Consider the following 19,470-nt stretch of genomic DNA (forward strand, 5'->3'; position numbering starts at 1 on the left):
ATGGCAGCTTGAGCAGGATAAACAGGGACAAGGGTGTGCATACCACACCCTCCTTGGCCAACCAGGGCAATGAAAATAACTTGGGCTGGTTCTTGGCAAATCTTCTTCAGAACTCATGGAATTAGGTATATGGGGGGAAATGCATAATGCAGCTGAAAGTTCCATCTCAACTGAAATGGGTGTCCAAGGCTCCCTTCAACAGATACTGGAGGGCACAGAACTGCTGGTCATTGATCATTTTCCAAGGAGGCAGACACGGCAACCTGAGGAGTGCCCCAATGGTAGAAGACGCCACTCGTGAGTGGAAACACAACTCCAGCTCTGACATTCTGCTAGGTGATCAGCCATGTATGCAGAGTGGAGTACTTGGTGATTGGGGTGCAGCACCATCGCTTCCAACTGAATGGCAGCTTGAGCAGGATAAACAGGGACAAGGGTGTGCATACCACACCCTCCTTGGCCAACCAGGGCAATGAAAATAACTTGGGCTGGTTCTTGGCAAATCTTCTTCAGAACTCATGGAATTAGGTATATGGGGGGAAATGCATAATGCAGCTGAAAGTTCAATCTCAACTAAAATGGGTGTCCAAGGCTCCCTTCAACAGATACTGGAGGGCACAGAACTGCTGGTCATTGATCATTTTCCAAGGAGGCAGACACGGCAACCTGAGGAGTGCCCCAATGGTAGAAGACGCCACTCGTGAGTGGAAACACAACTCCAGCTCTGACATTCTGCTAGGTGATTGGCAGAGAGTCAGATCTTTAGGCAGTTTGCCCAAGATCACAATCTCATTGCCTCCAGACAAAGGAGACAAGACTCTACTCCCTCTTGTTTGTTGACGTACTACATGGCAGTCATGTTCTTTGTCAAGACCCGGAAAGACCAACCTTGGACGGAGGGGAAGAAGGCCTTGAGCACCAGCAGAATTGCCTTCCATTCCAACAGGTTGAAATGAAGAACCTTTTTATCAGAGACCAGATTCCTCTTATTTTCATATCCTTCTGGTGATCTCACCATTCTGAGGTGGAAGAATCAATCCCTACCATAGCCACGGTTGGAAGGGGACCGAAGGCCATCCCATAGCAGAGCTTCGACTTCTGTCCCCAACAAGCCACTTTCACTGCAGTGCTGGGAGTGATTACAGTGGAGTCTGACAGTTCTACATTGTACTTTATGCAGTGCATGCAGAGGCACCACTGCAGGGCCCTTGTGCCAATGTACATACATGACTAGGAAAATGCAGGAAGATAGCAGGCCTAGTAATTTCAGGACCCTTAGGACTAGAACTCAGGTGCCTTGTTGAAAGGATGGGACAATCTCCTGGATGTTGGCAATCCTCTCAGCTGGAGAAAAAGCACAGAGAAGGGTGGTATCCAGTACTGATGCTATGAACTGGAGTTGTTGGCAGGGCCTCACGTGAAATTTGGCTTGTTGATCGTAAAGCCACAGTTAAACAGTAGGGGTACTGTTGACTTCAGGTGTCACAGCAGAGCCTTTGGCGACGCAGCATCATTAGATAGTCATCTTGGTATGTGAAAATAGGGACGCCTGACCATCTGAGATGGGCTACAACCACTGCTTTCACCTTGGTGAAGACTTGCAGTGTTGATGTTAAGCCAATGGGAAGTACTGCAAATTGGTACTGCGTAGAACCCACTAAAAAGTACAAAGATCTTTAATGCACCCTTAGGATGGGAATGTGAAAATACACATCCTGCAGGTCGAATGTCACCATCCAGTCTCCAGCTCCCAATGCCAGCTACACTTGGGTTAGGTCCAGCAACTTGAGCTTCTCTTTTTTGAGGAAGAAATTCAACTCCATGAAGTCCAGGATCGGATGCAGACTTCCGTCCTTTTGGGGCATATGGAAATAACATAAGTAGCATCCTTGGACTTTTTCCTGGTCTGGCACTAACACCAGTGGTACTGTTGCCACCTCTTGTTGAAGGATTGCAAAGTGTTCTGGAGTGGGAGAAGATGGTGGGGGTGGGATGAGGGAAGGAGCCTGAGGGAAGGAAGGGTGTATCCTCTTTCCACTATAAGAAGGACCCACTGGTCCAAAGTAATGGTCTTCCAGGCTGGCACAAACAAGGACAATCTCCCACCAACCTCTGAGTGAGGTTAGGGGAGAGATCAAAGACTTTCCTGAGGGGCAGGGAAGTAAGATGAAGAGGAGGAGGAGCAGTGTTGATGGAGGAATTCATGTCTCTTACCTCTGCCTCTATCTTTGTATTGAGGTACCAGCGGGTTCTAGAGCTGTGCATCTGTGGCTAATAGGGTTCCCGCTGCTGAAACCCCTGGCAAAATCCTGAAAGCAACTGTAAGAATTTGGGTTATGATTGAGGGGGTGAAAAGCATACTAAAGCAACAACCGCAATTCTTGTCTGGGTGAACCACAAAGGTACCTGAATTAACCTGTGCTTAACCCTCTGGTAGCTTAGCACAAAGAAGCGAGGCTTAATTTAAAGGCAATGCGTAAAATATTTACGCAGCACACAAACCATAATAAGGTGAAAACATAAACCACGAAAAATCCCAAACCAATTTTAAAAAACGGGATACATTTAAAAAAATAAAATGAGACCAAAACAACCAATGAATATGCAATCAATAGAACTGTTTATAAGCAATTTCAAAGTTTAGGTAGAAATAGCGCACATAAGCACTAAGCGCCATTCACAGTCATTTGGTTGTGTTAAACCAGGAGACCGTCACAAGTTCAAGCAGACTGCAGTACAGTACGGCCCGGATACAGGGACCAGGTTAGCCCCGCTAGAAAAAGTTACTTTCTCAAAGTTCAGCGCAAAGAGTCCAGAACTTCAGAATTTCTCCTTTTCTTATAGCGGAGAGGTCAGCCAACTGACCCTTGAAGTCACTCAGGTAGATGGGGGTAAAGGGAGCAAGTCCGATCTTCCTCCATAGAGAGCCGAGAAGGGCACGCCTCAAGTTGCAAGGCAGTCCTCTGGGGAACAAGGCAGTTGTTCTGTAATGTCCACAGTTCCAGAAGTGTACTGAAGAGAGGCTCAGGAGTTCCAATATTTATACCTGATGCTATCCTTTGATGTGGGGAAATTTTCTAGGCTATCCCCAGAGGGGCATAGCTTCAGCGAGGTGATTGGGGTGGTACACCTCCCCTAATACATTTATTTCCTGGTAAATAGTTGGGTACAAGTGATTTCAGTCAGGTATGGTGAGGTTTTTGTCAGATTTCACCAGGAATGTTTACATACACACTGACAAAAGCGTACACACTCTCACTTTCTCCATTTTGAAAGTTTTAAAACATGCTAGTAAGTTTACAAACTATTGTGTTTTCCCTCACTTAGTACCCCTAACAATCTGCATTCCTCTCCTTTTTCCACTAATCTTTAAGCCACTCTGATGAGCCCTACCCTTGCATAATGTATTTTTACATTATATGCCAGTGTGATTGTTGGAAAATCTGAAGCTCACCTCACCCCCATCTTACTGACCAAGCTATACCCCTGTATGTTTGTTTGTGTGTGCAGAAAGTAAACACTTTGAAATGTCAGTGGGGCAGGGAACTATTCTGTACCAACCATCTTGGCAGGATTTCCCAAACCAGGATAGTCTCTACCTTGTCTTGGAAGGGTTGCATTTTGCCCCCACCCACTAGGTGTTTCACAATACCCTGGCCTATCTGGCACTTGCTGGCTTTAATAGTTAGGCTTGCCTGTTGCAGGGCCTGAGCGTCTCCCGTAGGAGAAACAGGTTTTCCTCCCATCTGGATTTGAAAACCGATATGTCATCCATGCAGGTCACACTGAAGGACTCCCTCCCAGGCAGGACCCTGTTGACCATCGTCAGGAAGGTGGCAGGGGCAATCATCATCTCAGGTGGCATCGGTATAACCTGGAAGTAGGCCCTCTGTGGTTGAGAATGCTGACCTCTCTTTTACCCCTTTAGTCAGGGCAATCTTCCAGTACCCGGATGTAAGATAAAAAGAACTTGGGAACTTGGTAGCTCCCAGCCTGTCGGTGAGCTCATCTGCTAGAGGGACAGGGGAGCATCAGTCTTGATGACTGAGTTGAGCCCCCTGTAGTCCACACAGATCCTGAGTTCTGGGACAGCGCCTGGTGGGCGGGCTTTGGGTACCAGCAGTACTGGGCTAGACCAGGGACTACTGGAGTGCTCAATTACCCCTAACTCCAGCATGGAGACTTCCTCCTTAATGCTAACCCTTACCTTACATGATAATCTGGAAACTTTATATTTCAGAGGCCAACTGTCTCCAGTAAATGTGTTATGGGTAGACAAATGTGTAAGTCTAGGGGTGAGGAAGAACAGAGAGGCAAACTGGCCCCACAGCTGTTGACAGCCCCTCTGCTGCTGTGGGGTCAGGGTAGGGGGGAGATTGACATCCTCGACTGATCCATCCATCCTGCTCTTTGGAGGATAGAAGGACCCCATCATAGGTTGACAGGAGCATGGTGACTTCAGGTCTCTTGTTGTAGGGTTTAAGGCGATTTACATGGAGTACCCTAACGAGTTCCTGGGGATCTTGAGGTCTACCAAGCAGATGAACTCCCCCTTTTTCTCCTTCACCTCACAAGAAGCTAACCAACATTCTTGGAGGGCCCTGTTAGAAATGAGGACTCCAGATGGCAGTGGTTTGCATCCTGTCCAAGTAGGGACCTTCACTCTAGTCAGGGTAAGGGAGTCACATAGCTAAGACAACCCCTGCTCACTCCTGTTAGTAGCTTATCACGAGCAGTCCAGCTTATCTCAGAAGGAATGTGTAAAGTATTTGTATGCGCACACACACACACACACACACACAGTAACAGAGTGAAAACACTGCAAAAGGACTCCACATCAGTTTAGGAAAATAGCCAATATTTATCTGAGTAAAACAAGACTGGAACGACAAAAAACCAACAAACACAAGTCAAGGTATCACTTTTAAAAGTTTAAGCAAGTTTAGGCAATATAAATCAATAGATGCATTTGTTTTAGGGCAAGCAACTTAGATGCGTCAAAAATCAAAGACGAGAACAGGGGCAAGAGATTTGAGGCACCGTAAAAGCAAGTGATGCGTCGGTTCCTTACTGCCAAGGGAGGTGATGCGTTGGTTCCTTACTGTTGCACGGAGGTGATGCATCCAAAGGCCCAGTGACTGCATTTGGCACCATTTGGCAAGTCAAGACTCTCAGCAAGAAAGCCCAGGTGCTGGCAGGTGAAGCCTTTGATGGTCCTGAGACTTCTTAACAGGGGGCAAGCTCAACTTAAGCCCTTGGAGAAACTTGAAAGCAGGATGTAGAAAGCAAAGTCCAGTCCCTTCACTTCCAGGACAGAAGCAGCAAGCATCAGGCCAGCACAACAGAGTAACAGGCAGAGTGGCAGTCCCTCCTACAACATCCAGCTCTTCTTGCTGGCAGAATGTCCTCAGTCCAGAAGTGCTCTAACCATGTAGTGTCAGAGGTCCAGTGCGTATACCTATTTCTGTCTTTGAAGTAAGCAAACTTCAAAGAGAAGTCTTTTTTAGTGCACAAGACCTTGCATTTCTCTCCCCTGGCTCCAGGTACACTCCAGGGGTTTGGAGATTGCTTTGTGTAAGGACAAGCACAGCCCTATTCGGGTGCAAGTGTCCGCTCCTCCCACCACTCTAGCTCAGGAAGACCCATCAGCCTGGTGATGGACCATCAGGATATACAGAGCACACCTCAGCTCCCTTTGTGTGACTGTTTAGAGTGAATGCACAAACAGCCCAACTGTCATCCTGACCCAGACGTGTATTCATCAGACAGGCAAAGGCACAGAACAGTTAAGCAAGAAAATGCCCACTTTCTGAAAGTGGCATTTTCAAACTCACAATTTAAAAACCAATTTCGCCAAAAGACGTATTTTTAAATTGTGAGTTCAGAGACCCTAAACTCCAGATCTCTTTCTGCTCCCAATGGGGAACTACACTTAAAAGATATTTCAAGGTAATTCCAATGTTCCCCTATGGGAGAGATAGTCTTTGCAATAGTGAAAAACACATTTAGCAGTATTTTACTATCAGGACATGTAAAACACACCAGTACATGTCCTATCTTTTAAATATAATGCCCTGCCCATGGGGCCGTGTGGGGCCTACTTTACGGGTGACTTACATGTAGTAAAAGGGAAGGTTTGGGCCTGACAAGTGGATGCACTTGCCAGGTCGAAATGGCAGTTTAATTCTGCGCACACACAGGCACTGCAGTGGCAGGCCTAAGACTTGTTTGCAGGGCTACTCATGTGTGTGGCACAATCAGTGCTGCAGGTCCACTAGTAGCATTTGGTTTACAGGCACTGGGCACACCTGGCGCACTGTTCTAGGGACTTACTAGTAAGTCAGATATGCCGATCCTGGAGAAACCAATCACCAATACAATTTAGACATACAGCATATGCACTTTAGCACTGGTTAACAGTGGTAAAGTGCCCAGAGTCCTAAAGCTAACAAAAACTGGTCAGAAAAAATAGGAGGAAGAAGGCAAAAGGTTTGGGGATAACCCTGAAAAAAGGACCAGGTCCAACACCCACACTTTCTGTCCTGGCTAAAACTAGACCAGAGTGGCCTTCTGGTCATGCCAGAGTTTGATCACCACCTTTCTGGCTTCCAGATTTTCAGAGGCCTTCTTCTAGAAGCACTGCTTCTGGTTGCGGAGAGCCAGCATGTAGATGACTACATCCTGAAGGGGTTTCTTGGGAGCTTGCTCCCCCTCCTTTAGTAGACTGATGGGGGCCTCTATCAGGATGGCCATAGAGGATCTCAAATGGGCTAAGCCTAACTCCCTTCTGTGGCATCTGTCTATAGGAGAAAAGCAGGTATAGTAAGAAGGTGTCCTACTTCTGCCTCATAGGCTCAGGCAGGCCCATAATCATTCCCTTTGGGGTCTGGTTGAATCTCCCAACAAGCCCATTGGTCTGTGGGTGATTGAGTGTGGATAGCTTGTAAATCACCCCATAGTCACCCCACATTGACTTCATGTATGCAGATATGATGTTTGTGTACTTGTCAGAAACTACATCTTTGGGAAGCCCAACCTGGTAAAAATCCCATCAGGGCCCTACCCACTGCAGGTGCAGTTACAGACCTCAGATGTATAGGTATCTACTAGTATGGTCCACCAAAATCAAGATAAACCTGGTTTCTTTGGTAGTCTCAGGGTGCCAGGGCTCAACAATGTTGATGTCCACCTTTTCAATTGAGGTGCCCAAAAACAGATAAGGGACTCAGGGGGGCCGTTAACTTTTTCTATTTTCCATTGGCCTTGTAGATAGGACATTATCTGAAGAATGTATCTGAGGCTGTCTTAAGCTGGGGCCAATAAAAGTGGGTGACAAACCTGGCATGGGTCTTGTCCTACCCCAGATGTCCTGCCAGGGGTATGTAATGAGCCAGGCCCAGTAGGAAAGCTCTGTAGCACTGGGGGACTACCAACAAATGAGTTGACCCAGGAACTTTAGGCTAATTAAATAGCATTTCACTCTCCCAACTCATCCTCTCCTTGATGGACAGGATAACCATCACCAGAAACAAACTTCACCAACTGCATGATCAGGGTAGCAGCCTGAGCGCAAACCAACTTGCTGCAGCTCAACTCGGACAAGAAGGAAGTACTGGTCTTTGAGAACAAGACCTCCCCATGAAACTCCACCTGATGGCCGTCGGAGCTAGGACCAACAACCATACCCACAGACCACGCATGAAATCAAGGGATCATCCTAAGCAACAAGCTCAATATGACGGTTCAAGTCAGTGCAGTGTGCACGTCCTGCTACCACATCCTACACATGCTACGAAAGATCTTCAAATGTTTGCCTCAGAACACTTGACGGACTGTCACACAAGTACTCATCACTAGCAAGCTGGACTGTAGTAATAAACTCTACACCGGAATCTCCATACAACTTCTACACAGACTCCAAACCATCAAGCAAAACTCATACTTGACCTCCCATGCCGCACCCACATCACAAATGCAGCCAATTCAAACTTCTCATACACACACACAAAGCCCTGCACAACATAGGACCAGAATGCCTGAACAGTTGCCAACCCACCAGACACCTACCCTCTGCCTCACTCGCACAGATTCCCAACATCCGCAAAAGCAAACCTAGAGGTCACTCATTCTCCTACATTACACCCAAGACATGGAACAATATCCCTCAAAACATCAGAGCCTCCTCCTTGCTTCGTGAGTTTCGTAAGAAGCTGAAGACCTGGCTCTTTATATAAGAAACTTGGGGACCACACACCTACACACCTGCCCAAGTGCCTGGATACCCTCATAGGTGATTATTTTGCTATACAAATCAATACAACATATTAAATCAGGTGACCTCCACAGGTGTCTCTGCCTGGACCTCAGCTTGCTACCTCATGGCCTCTAGAGATGGGCCCTACATAACTCCTCCCTGGTGGGCCCAACCTCAACTTGCCATCCTGCAAGCTCAGGCAGGTCTCCCAGGACTGCAGTGTCCTTCCTGGTAGGCTCCTGGGCAGCCTACTCAAGTGCCCCTTCAACCTGGACTGTGGGAATTTCAGGTGCTGGTTTCCCACACCCCTTGCTCTTCCTGTTTTTGGCACTGCTCCAGGCCTCCATGACTCCCCACTTGGGCCACCATGGACGGTCCAGCAAACTGACTCAGGTGACCCTAACATCTTCAGGTAAGATCTAAGCTCCACTTCCTTCTAGAGCATGTGTTCCAGACCATTGCCTAACAGACAATCTGCAGGTATGTGTCAGGAAATTCCAGTTTCCTAAGCAGACCTGAGCCAAATCAATAAATGTTATAATTCACAAGAAGCCCTTTCTGTTGCATAATAAATGACTAGCAGCAAGCTGGAGACTACAATGGAATCACTGGAATTCAAAGATGGCTACCGAAATTATGGATTCAAGTCCGCACTCTAGCTTTGCCAACCTTGAAGCTGCAGTTAGAATGCCCAGCGCTCGCACCTAAGGAAAGGCACACTTCACCTGAGGGAAATGAGGAGGAAAGAAGCAAAGGGCACGTCGGGAAAGATTAGTTAGGGTGGATTTGCCTTTGAGTGTCTGACAATTTTTTGGTTAACAGTACTTTTAGAACTACGTGCAGAATGGAGTGAGTAGTGTCTCATTTCTGAGACAGTCAGTTCGTGAGTTTCAGAAAAAGAAAAGTGGGCAGTCCTGAAGTTGTGTTCAACTATTTTCTTCCACCCACTGACAGTCAGCACAATCAATTTGTCTATATTATTTTAAGTCAGGCTGTTGAGAAAGGCATTATGATTGTAAATGCTACAAGGTAAAAAAGATAGAAGGTAATGGTGAATATTCAAAATTGAGAGATAACAGAAAAAACAAGACTTCCAACGAAAGAGTAAGAAAAGGAAGAATATAATACTTACCAGTTCTCTACACAAGTCAGCACTCCGTTGCTCTTGGCCTTGAAGAGCAGGACATGCAAGTACCTGAAAGAAAGAAAGAATTTGTTAAAATTGTTGTTTGACTTGTTGTTCCTTAAAACATATTGCAAGAAAAAAGACTGCAAAAACTGTACATAATAATAATAATAACAAATATGTAAAGATAGTATTGAGATTATCAGAAGAGAGAATTTTGTGCTGAGTAAAAAAAGTACATTGTTATTATTTAATATCATAGCTCTGTAAATAATAGTTTTGAAATTGAAAGAGAAATGACTAAAGGTATGTGAATTAACGATATAATGTTGTCTTGCAGTGAAGTGGCAGATTCTGTGGCTAAAACATGATAATTTGAATAGCTTAAAGTAACAGAGGACACACAGGAGAGAACACACAGAAATCCAGCTGTCTCTTCTTATCCCCAACACCTTTCCCCCCTTGGAGCCATCTGTTCATCTAATTAAATTGGAGAACAGAGGTATCTAAGAAGGGCATAGGGAATACTTGTCCTTCTGCTCCTGTGCGTATAAGTGAGCCTTGACAGAGTGAAGCCCCCACGGGAATTATCAGCACTGGAGCAGAATGGCAGAGGGCCTAGATGTAACTAAGTTAGGAGAGGTCCTAGAAGCCATACAAAAATAATTAATGGTGGTTAGGGAAGAGAACAAAAATCTAGGATTAGACCTAGCAACATCTAAAAGAGAAACAGCAGACTTAGCTATTAAATTATAAGGTATGACAACAGGGGCAAATATTAGATTTTAATTACCACAAGGAGACAAGGGGCCTTACATTACACTAAGCCAAGTGCCTAAGGTTACAATGCAGGCTATTCATTCTTTGTCTCTGGTTATTCCACTTGCCCCCGGAACGATTTATTGGTGACACACAAAAAGTAAACATTTTTCTTAAACTTTTCCTATGTAGCTTGCACTTCATGTGCCGCCCGGAGATTTTCCCTGAAATGCAGTCCCGAGTGGCTTTTGTCTTGCCCTACCTCAGTGGGGACGCAGCAGCATGGTTCATGCCACTAGTAACAAGGAATGATCCTGTTTTATATGACTTTGATGAATTCAAGAAAGAGTTCCTCAGAATATTTGATCAAAGGAAGGCGTCACAAGCCACACATAATGAGCTGTTGGAGCTAAAGCAGGGAAACCAAGATTTATAATGTATTTAGTCCAGTTTAATAAATTAGTAGTGGAAACAGAATGACAAGAGAACAAAAGAGCTGCCATATTTTACAGAAGATTGAAAGAAAAACTAAAAGATGCCCTTGCTTAAGTGCCTAATAGACCAACTGAGATATCAGCTTTAATAGACTTAGGCCCTCATTATGAGTGTGGCGGTCTCAAGACCGCCACGCTCGCGATGGCGTTCGGACCGCCGCAAACAGGGTGGTCCGACTGCTCTATTATTAGCGTGGCGGAGCCGCCACAGTCCGATCGCTGACACCGCCCGGCTTCCGCCAGCCTGCAACCTGGCAGTCCTGGTGGTTGTAATCCACCAGGGCAGTGCTGCAAGCAGCGCTGCTCTGGAGATTGCGAGTCCCCATCCGCCAGCCTTTCCATGTCAGTTTACACTGACATGGAAAGGCTGGCGGAATGGGGGCCCCTGCACTGCCCATGCACTTGGCACAGGCACTGCAGGGGTCACCATGCAGAGAACCATCACGCATTCCACTGCTGGAATTATGGGAAGTGGAATGCGCGACGAGTGCTGCTGCACCCGCCGCATCGCCACATTGCAGCCAGCTCGACTACAAGCCAGCTGCAATGTTATAGCCCTGTTTCCTGCTGCACTGTTTCCACCCGCTGGCCCAGCTGGAAACCCAAAATAGGGCCGGCGGGGTTTAGCCCGCAATGGCAGTCTATTGGTATTATGAGTTTGGCGGGCAGCCTCCGCCGCCCACCAAACTCATAATGAGGCCCTTAGTCCTTGAATTTGATTTGACAGAATGAAAAAAAGAGAGGGTGAAAACAAGATTTTCATCCCAGTCTCCCCAGGTTCGATAGAATAAAAACAGAGAACATCAAAACAAATCAGAATCAACAGTGAGTCGAACCAATGCAAATTGGAACTATCCGTGGACCACTATCTGAAGATGAAAAAGAAGGAGACAACAAAATAAACAATGTCTGTTTTGTAGTGCAAGTGGACATTTTGAAAGAAATTGTTTGAAGGAACCCAGAATGCAGAATGAAAATTTTAAAACATCCCAGAAGGAAAACGTGCAGCACCTCCCGCAGACAGAGTTGGATGGGAGGGTGTAGAATTAAATCCAACTCCAAGAAATCATCAGTTGGCAAACACTTTACAATCATCGTCACCACATTTAACCTTGTCTATGACTCTCCAATTTAGAAACGTAGAAATGAAAGGTGTTATGATAGATTCTGGGGCTACAGGGAACTTTTGTGACCTGAAACTTGCAGAACAAATCAGATTAAGATCTCTACGAAAAGCTAGGAGTGAACCAGTAAGAGTAGTAGATGTGGCAAATCTTTTATCAGGACCCATAGTGAGTCACACCGAGTCAGTGGAGCTCACCTCTTCAGAAGGACATCATGAGACATTGCAATTTAAAGATGCTCCACAGTTTCAATTTATATTAGGATTATCATGGCTCACGGAGCAGAACCCCATGATAGATTGGAGTACTCGTTCAGTTCTGATGGATTCTAAATATTGCAAAGAAAATAGTTTTAGAAGAAATTACTTCCGTAAGGCGAAAACACCTTCCACATTACTCTGTAATGGGAAGGCTACAGTGTGTGTGATCCAGTCTACTGAAGTGCCTGCAGAGTATGCAGATTTTCCGGATGTTTTTAATGAGATAGAAGAAGAGAGACTTCCACCACACAGAGAATATGATTATAAAATTGAACTAGAACCCAGATCAAATTTGACCTTTAGCTGAATTGATGCATTAACCAAAAAGGAAAACTAGCATTTGAAGAAATATCTGGAAAAATACTTAAGAAATGGATTCATTTGGCCATCCCAGTCTCTTATGTCATCACCACTCTTTTTTGTCCTGGAGAAAGAAGGAGAGCTGAGATCATGCATAAAATATAGAGCCATCAATCACATCACAGTGACAAACTGTTATCCGTTGTCATTGATATCAGTTTTGCTAGACCAGGTTAAAGGAGCTCAGGTATATACCAAACTAGATCTGAGAGGAGCATAATTTTAATCTGTGTCAGAGAAGGAAACGTTTGGAAAATGGCCTTCAAGTTGAAATATGGGCTTTTTAAATATCAGGTGATGCCATATAATCTATGCAATGAACTAGCCGCCTTCCAACACTTTATTAATGATGTCTTGAAGGAGTTTATTGATCAGTGTGCTATAGTTTATATTGATGATATCTTAATATATTCTGACTTTGAGGAGAATCATAGAAGACATGGGAGAGGAGTATTACAAAGATTGAGGGAAAATTGCCTAAATGTTAGGCTCGAGAAATATGCCTATAATGTGTAATCTATTGAATGTTTAGGGTTTGTTCTCTCCACAGTTGGTGTTACCATGAATAGACAAAAAGTAATAGTGGTTACCAAATGGAAATCTCCTGAAACTGTAAAAGAAATTCAAAGCTTTGTAAGCTTTGCCAATATCTATAGAAGATTAATTCCTGATTCCTCAAAAAAATTATTTCCGCCCACACGTCTTTTAAAAAAAAGAATACCATTTGAATGGTCAAAGGAGGCAGAAGAAGCCTTTCAATCTTTATAAAAGGACTTTACTACAGCTGCTGTTTTGCTTCATCCAGACCCATCAGAGCCATTCTTTGTAGAAACGGACAGTTCAAATTTGTCTATTGGAGGAGTACTATCACAACATTATAAAAAGACTGGACAACTTCATCTGGTTGCTTAACTTTCCAGAAAATTAATTCCCAGAGAGGTAAACTATACAATTACAGAAAAATAATTGTTAGCCATCAAAAAGATACCCTCAAAGAGTGGAGACATTACCTCATGGGAGCTGAACATACTGTCACAGTATAGACCGATCATTGGAACTTGAAGTTTTTTAAATCAGCAAACTCCTAGGCAACTTCGATGGGGCAAATTGTGTATTAAAAAGCACAATTTTCACATACATTTGCTAAAATGCCATAGGCTCTGAAAAGCCAATAGTTCATATTCAAGTCCTTTCAAGGTGTGTCAATCCAAATAAACCTGATGCTCTTGAGGAGATCACTCCAATGTTTTCACAATATGCTATGGGTGGCCCCTTAATATAAAACAGTATCTCCATTGTGCCAAGCCAATATTTTGTCAGTGGTGCCCCTCATATGCCGTGGGTGCACATGTATGCCAAAAATTACCTACAGTAACACAGTGTCAGAATTCTGCAATTAATGCCGTCATACGCCTTGTGTTACCAGGACCAGTGTTTGTCATGGTTGCACCCATCCCATGTCATTGCTTTCCACCAGTGGCAGACGGTAATTTTAGAAGAGAGGGCGGTGGGCAGGACACACAGGCACACATGCACACTCACTCACACCCATGCATTCACAGATACACACATGCTCACACACACACATCCATTCACAATGCTCACTTCGAAATATTCATACATACACACATGCACGCACCAAACATTAAAAAACAAAAAATCACACTTATCTGCAGTTTGTATGCATGAGCACTGATGAACTTTTTATTCTCAATAGAAAAGACTTAAAAGCTAAGGCGACTCCTTTTAGGTCTATTGGGTTTCTATGCAGTGTAATGTTTTGTAGAACTTTGCCTCGGAGGTCCCATAAGGCGTTGACAGTACTGCCTTCCCTCACTCGTCAAAGAGTGGGTTGGAATCAGTGATGGTTGCTTGCCAAGGTGTCACTGATTGACACTTGGCCCTGGGCACTTGAGGGCTTAAAACTGGAGTGCCCAGGACTGAGGCAATTAATAACGTTCCCCCTTGTCATGAGGAGGCGGGCCTCAGAGACCTCTACTGAGCTGAGGAAGCCATGCCTACAGAAGCTGTGACATCCTGAGCCCAGCAAAGTTCATCTCAGGTGGCCAGGAGCCTGCCCATTTAGCACATGTACAGCTCCTGGCTGCCTGACCTGAAAATGAACAGTGTCCCTTCTGTCCAAACTGACCCTTGTCGGGGCTTTCCTTTGTGTGCCGCGGTATGACGGCCATGTTGAAGGCACATCTTCTCGGATGTAAAGCTGCAAGTGCACAATTGGAAGTTGCTTGCCATTTTAGTTTCTGCCAGTTTGCAACTTCCTATTGTGGTTACTTACATTGGTTTTGTGTCTCCCCTCCTCTGTATCAGCGTCTTGTGGTGACTCCTGTCGATCTTCCTGCACCCGCTCAGCATCCTCTGAATTGCTTGCCGTTCTCTGAACTTGCTTGGTATCCTCAGCATTTGAGCCGCGGCTTCAGTCTCCTTGCAGTGTCCTCGTCGGATGTTCTTCACAGAGTGCATTTTTCTTCAACAAGCCTGCAAAGAAAAAAGGACAAAAGGAAAACTTGTGAAAAATGGCACTGTTGAGTTACACGGTGTGGGCGCAAGCTTATTAATACTTATTGGTTATTTCAGAAAACTTGTGCAAGCAACTTCATTAAAGGAGTCTTCTGCTTTGAGGAAATAACTGTAATTCAAAAGACAATGTGTGAGTGATATCTACTATCAAAGACACAAAGTAATGGACACACATTAGGCACTTATAAGGGCAATTACCTGAACTGAAAAGGTCTATAATTTTCTATAATCTGGCAACAAGATTTTGCATGATTTGCATGATACAATGCTATTTTTTGTTTGTAAAACTGTCATTTGTTTATGTACCTATATATGTTTCCTCCATTCTTAAAGTTGATATATATGTGTGCCTGTATGCCTTGCTTTTTACTTTTTTGATATCTCCAAGCCATCGGGAGCCCTTGGATAGGAAGCAATTTTTTGTTACTTTTACAAATTTTTGTACTAAAATGAAGAAGTGAGTGCTTGATTTCCCTAGTGTACATGATCAATTCCAGAAGCCTCTACTCCTATTTATAGAAGTCTGCAATATTTAATCACTACCACACACCTTAGGTGGAAGAAGTGAATAGTCAGGTACATATAAAGGAAAACTGGGGTTATATAAAGTTCTATCTATATATACATATATAGACTATTTTGTAATATAATTCATTTATGTTCTAGGCATTGAAGTCAAAGATTAAACAGCAGACGTACCTTAAGAAGCTGTTGACAGCCAAAGCAGTGTTTGTTTCTCTACCCATTCCCTCTTCCCCATTGGACAGGAGTAACTTTGACTGGTGCAGGGCTCTCTTGTCTTTTTTTGGGGATGTTGGGATATAGTTTTGCATAGTCCGCTCGCTCCTGCAGAAATCCAGGTGAGGTCCTGACAGAGGGCATGACCCCCATCCCCTATGGACTGGCCGCGGCTGTTTTACCCCCTTATGCCAAGACGTATGTCCATTGAGCTAGTGCCAGCATTTTCCCATGGATGCCCATTATGCCAAGAATAACCTCCAGCAAGCCTGTATCAGTGTTTTTCACAGGTACCTGTCATGCTAACAATTACTTCCAGTATGCCAGTGGTTGTACTTTACCATGGGTGCCTCTAGATGCCAAGAATTACCTTCAGTATGCCAGGGCCAGTAGAAGACTAGCAAGCATAACACCCCTTTCCCGCTCATCCTCACATTCACTCACTCATGTTCATGCTCACTCCAGTATTCATTCTCACTTGCACTCATTTATTCTCACTCACTATGTTGCACTCAGTCTAACTCTCTCACTCATTCTTACTCTGACTCAATTATACTTACCCATACTCACATTTACTCACGCCATCATTCTCACTTACGCTCATTTACTCTCAAACGCTCTCATTTATTCTCCTGCCTTCATTCACCTTCACATTCACTCAGTCACTCACACTTCTGTACTCATGTATACTCACTCTAATCACTCATTCTAACTCACCCATACTCACTGACATTTGTTTTCACTCATTACCTCTAATTGACTCTGACTCACTACCTGTCACTGACTCTCACACACTTTAGCTCACACATTGATACACTCTCCTAAACATACACACTCATTTGCAAACAAACACACCCTCACCTACAAGCACACACAATACATACGTTTGAAAACATTTTGTTTTACTTACAACATCTGCCACTGGGGTCTCGTTTCAGGTCCTGTCGCTCTTGGTGCAATACCAAATTAGCAGAAAACGAAGTTGGATCGCTATGCACATAAAGGTGACCTGCCTCTGTCTTCATCTAGGCCAATGCTTGCTTGCATGGATCCATGTATGTCTGCATATGTGCATGCACTACACAAAACTCAAACTGACTGGCATGGCCAATGCTTGTTTTACCTCAGGTATGAATTGTCATTTCTATCGGAGGCGAGTTGCCTCTATGCTACCAAAGAGCATAGACTTACGCCCATGACTCAAGGAATTGGTGCCCTTCTAGAATATGAGACATACAAAAGCCCTACAAGCAACTATAGTCTCAGCACTTCAGATTTGCTGAAATCATCCCTTCGGATTCTTTAGCCGTAATCTTACTAGGACCGTGTGCTAATATGTGTTCACTGGATATCAGCAATGTAAGATGTAATGTTGCAGGAGAGTATAAGCTCTCTATGGGTGATATACTATTAGACCTTTTTGTACATATTACTGTGTAGACTCTCAGGGTCCCTGAACCTGCAGTGAACTTCATCTGCCTATTTCAATTTTAGCCCTCAGCAAGTAGCCTGAAAAGCTGTCAAATGAGGTTCAGTAGACTATCTGTGCTACATACAAACGTAGTGGCGGCACAAAACAACTTGTGATACTTGCATAAGATCTTAGGTTTTAGAATGTTGTCACTGAATAATTTATGCGCGGTAGCCGCAGTTTTGCTCAAAACATACTGAAATCTTGGACTTACAAGGGCAATGCAACATGGCCTCCCTTTAACATTACAAGAACGGTTGAGAATTGACTACCCTTTTGATGTCAAAGGTCATGAAATAGCAGCAAAACATCAAGGAGCTTCTTAATTTAGAAGTCAGTCGCTGTCTCACCTTCTCGACACTGAGAATTCTCTCAATGCCACCCAAAGGTTTGATAATGATGTCTCCTAGAAACCCCTGTCTATTTCACTCAGGGACCAGAAAGTAGCCTCATGAAGTCTCGAGGACCTCAAGAAGATTCGGAACATTTTCTGTCCTCGCAAATGTGTGCAGACCTTACAATACACCACTGCCATAACTTGATTTATTCAGAATAGCTATGCAACGCTTTAAACCGCATCAACAGGTAGTAACGATTAATATCTTGTGTAACATGTGTACCACATATAATTGGCAGGAAGATTCTTAACCCTTGAAAGGCTATTTTCTGTTTCATCCCTTTCAGTTTTAATTTTCTTTAATCCCAGAATCGCATTATTGTTTCTAGAGTTTATTAACGTTATTGACTTATTCATCTCCCACATGATTACTAAACGTATGCTAATAGATTTCGGAACACCGATCAGGGGAAATTATTTCCTTGCAGTCATTTTATACATCTGTGGGAATAGACTAAAGCACGAGGATTTCCAGAATTTCTTTCTAAAGTACATCACTTGTACGAGTGAGTGTAAAGTAATGACAATCTTCTATCATGTTCTGAAACAAAAAAAGGGATTAATCTTCTTGAAACAGTGTACCCAGACGGGATGAATCCGTTTTCCCCTGATGCAAGTGCTGCGTAGTCCAAAATGCCCTGGACCGCTTTTTTTTTATTATGTGGGGGATTAATAAATTATTTGAAATCCGATGATGCAATTTACGGATGATTGACGCTCAAAACTAAAAACAAAAGAGTAAAACAGAAAATACAGTTTCAAGAGTTAAGAATGTGTCTGCCATATATTAAATAGTGGATTTTCTGCCATATATTATATAGTGGACGCAGGACTCCTTGGGTTGTTCCTAATAGTGTCACCCACTGATAAAGATGTATATTACACCCTGTGGATGGGCCAGAGAAGCTACACAACCCAATCTGAAGTAGTTATGTTATAATGCCATTGTATTTGTCTGTGTGAAATGTTGAATGCAGAACGGTCAAGAGAGATACCAGTATTTCCTTCACATCCACATTATCCAATCATGCGCCTTCCGAAGAGAAATCCACGAAAATTGTCAACATGCATTTCATTTGTTACCCCGATAAAGTAACAGGCAAACCAACGACTGAACATAGTACTAGAAAACTGAACTATCAGTTGAAGAAATAAATTAAAAAAATAATGCATCTACCCTCGGAGGGAAGTATTAAGTACAAGGCATCTTTGGTGGTTTGAGGGTACAGCTAAAACCTATAGTACATAGTAAACATAAAGAATTTGGGATGAAGTGCTATATTATTTTGAATAAACGCTTGTTTGATTTAACTCTCTCTTAATATTGAACAACAGTCCAGGGATATGTCGGAACTGAGGGGCACATTTATTTATGAAATTATCACCCAGCGCAGCGTCACCTTGCACTGTGTGATAGGGAAAGGGCAGGAAGGTGCTCTAGCTAACAATATACAGTGCATTCCTGTCATTTCCCAGCGCTAGCGCTAGATGTGCTGCCTAGCATCAAAATAGGCACTTTTACACCATGGAGCAAGGGTGCCTGTGTTGTATGCAGGATTGTTTTTGTGCAGAAAGGGGCACGTTCCTGCACAAAAACAATCCCCTGAGGCATGTTCCAGAAAGAGGAAAAAACGAGGAGAAAAAAGAGGAAAAAACGAGGAGAAATAAACATATTCCCAGGTTTACCACTTGATTTAAATCTGTGATTCTTTCAAAATCCATGGGTAAATACCCACGCACCACCCATGGAACGCCTCCCTCGGGCAGAATACCCCAATACAGCAATTTCATCTGTGTTGTTTTACTCCAGATTTATCAAGCCACTCAGGGTTGTGCAAGGTTGGCTTGATAAATTGCAGCTAGTAGTTGTGTTGCGCTTGCTCCCCATTGCAGGGTGCAAGTGTGATGCACCTACACAATAAATATTGCCCTCAGTATGGACTAGAACA

This window comes from Pleurodeles waltl, chromosome 6 (assembly GCF_031143425.1).
Source record: "Pleurodeles waltl isolate 20211129_DDA chromosome 6, aPleWal1.hap1.20221129, whole genome shotgun sequence".
NCBI lineage: Eukaryota > Metazoa > Chordata > Amphibia > Caudata > Salamandridae > Pleurodeles > Pleurodeles waltl.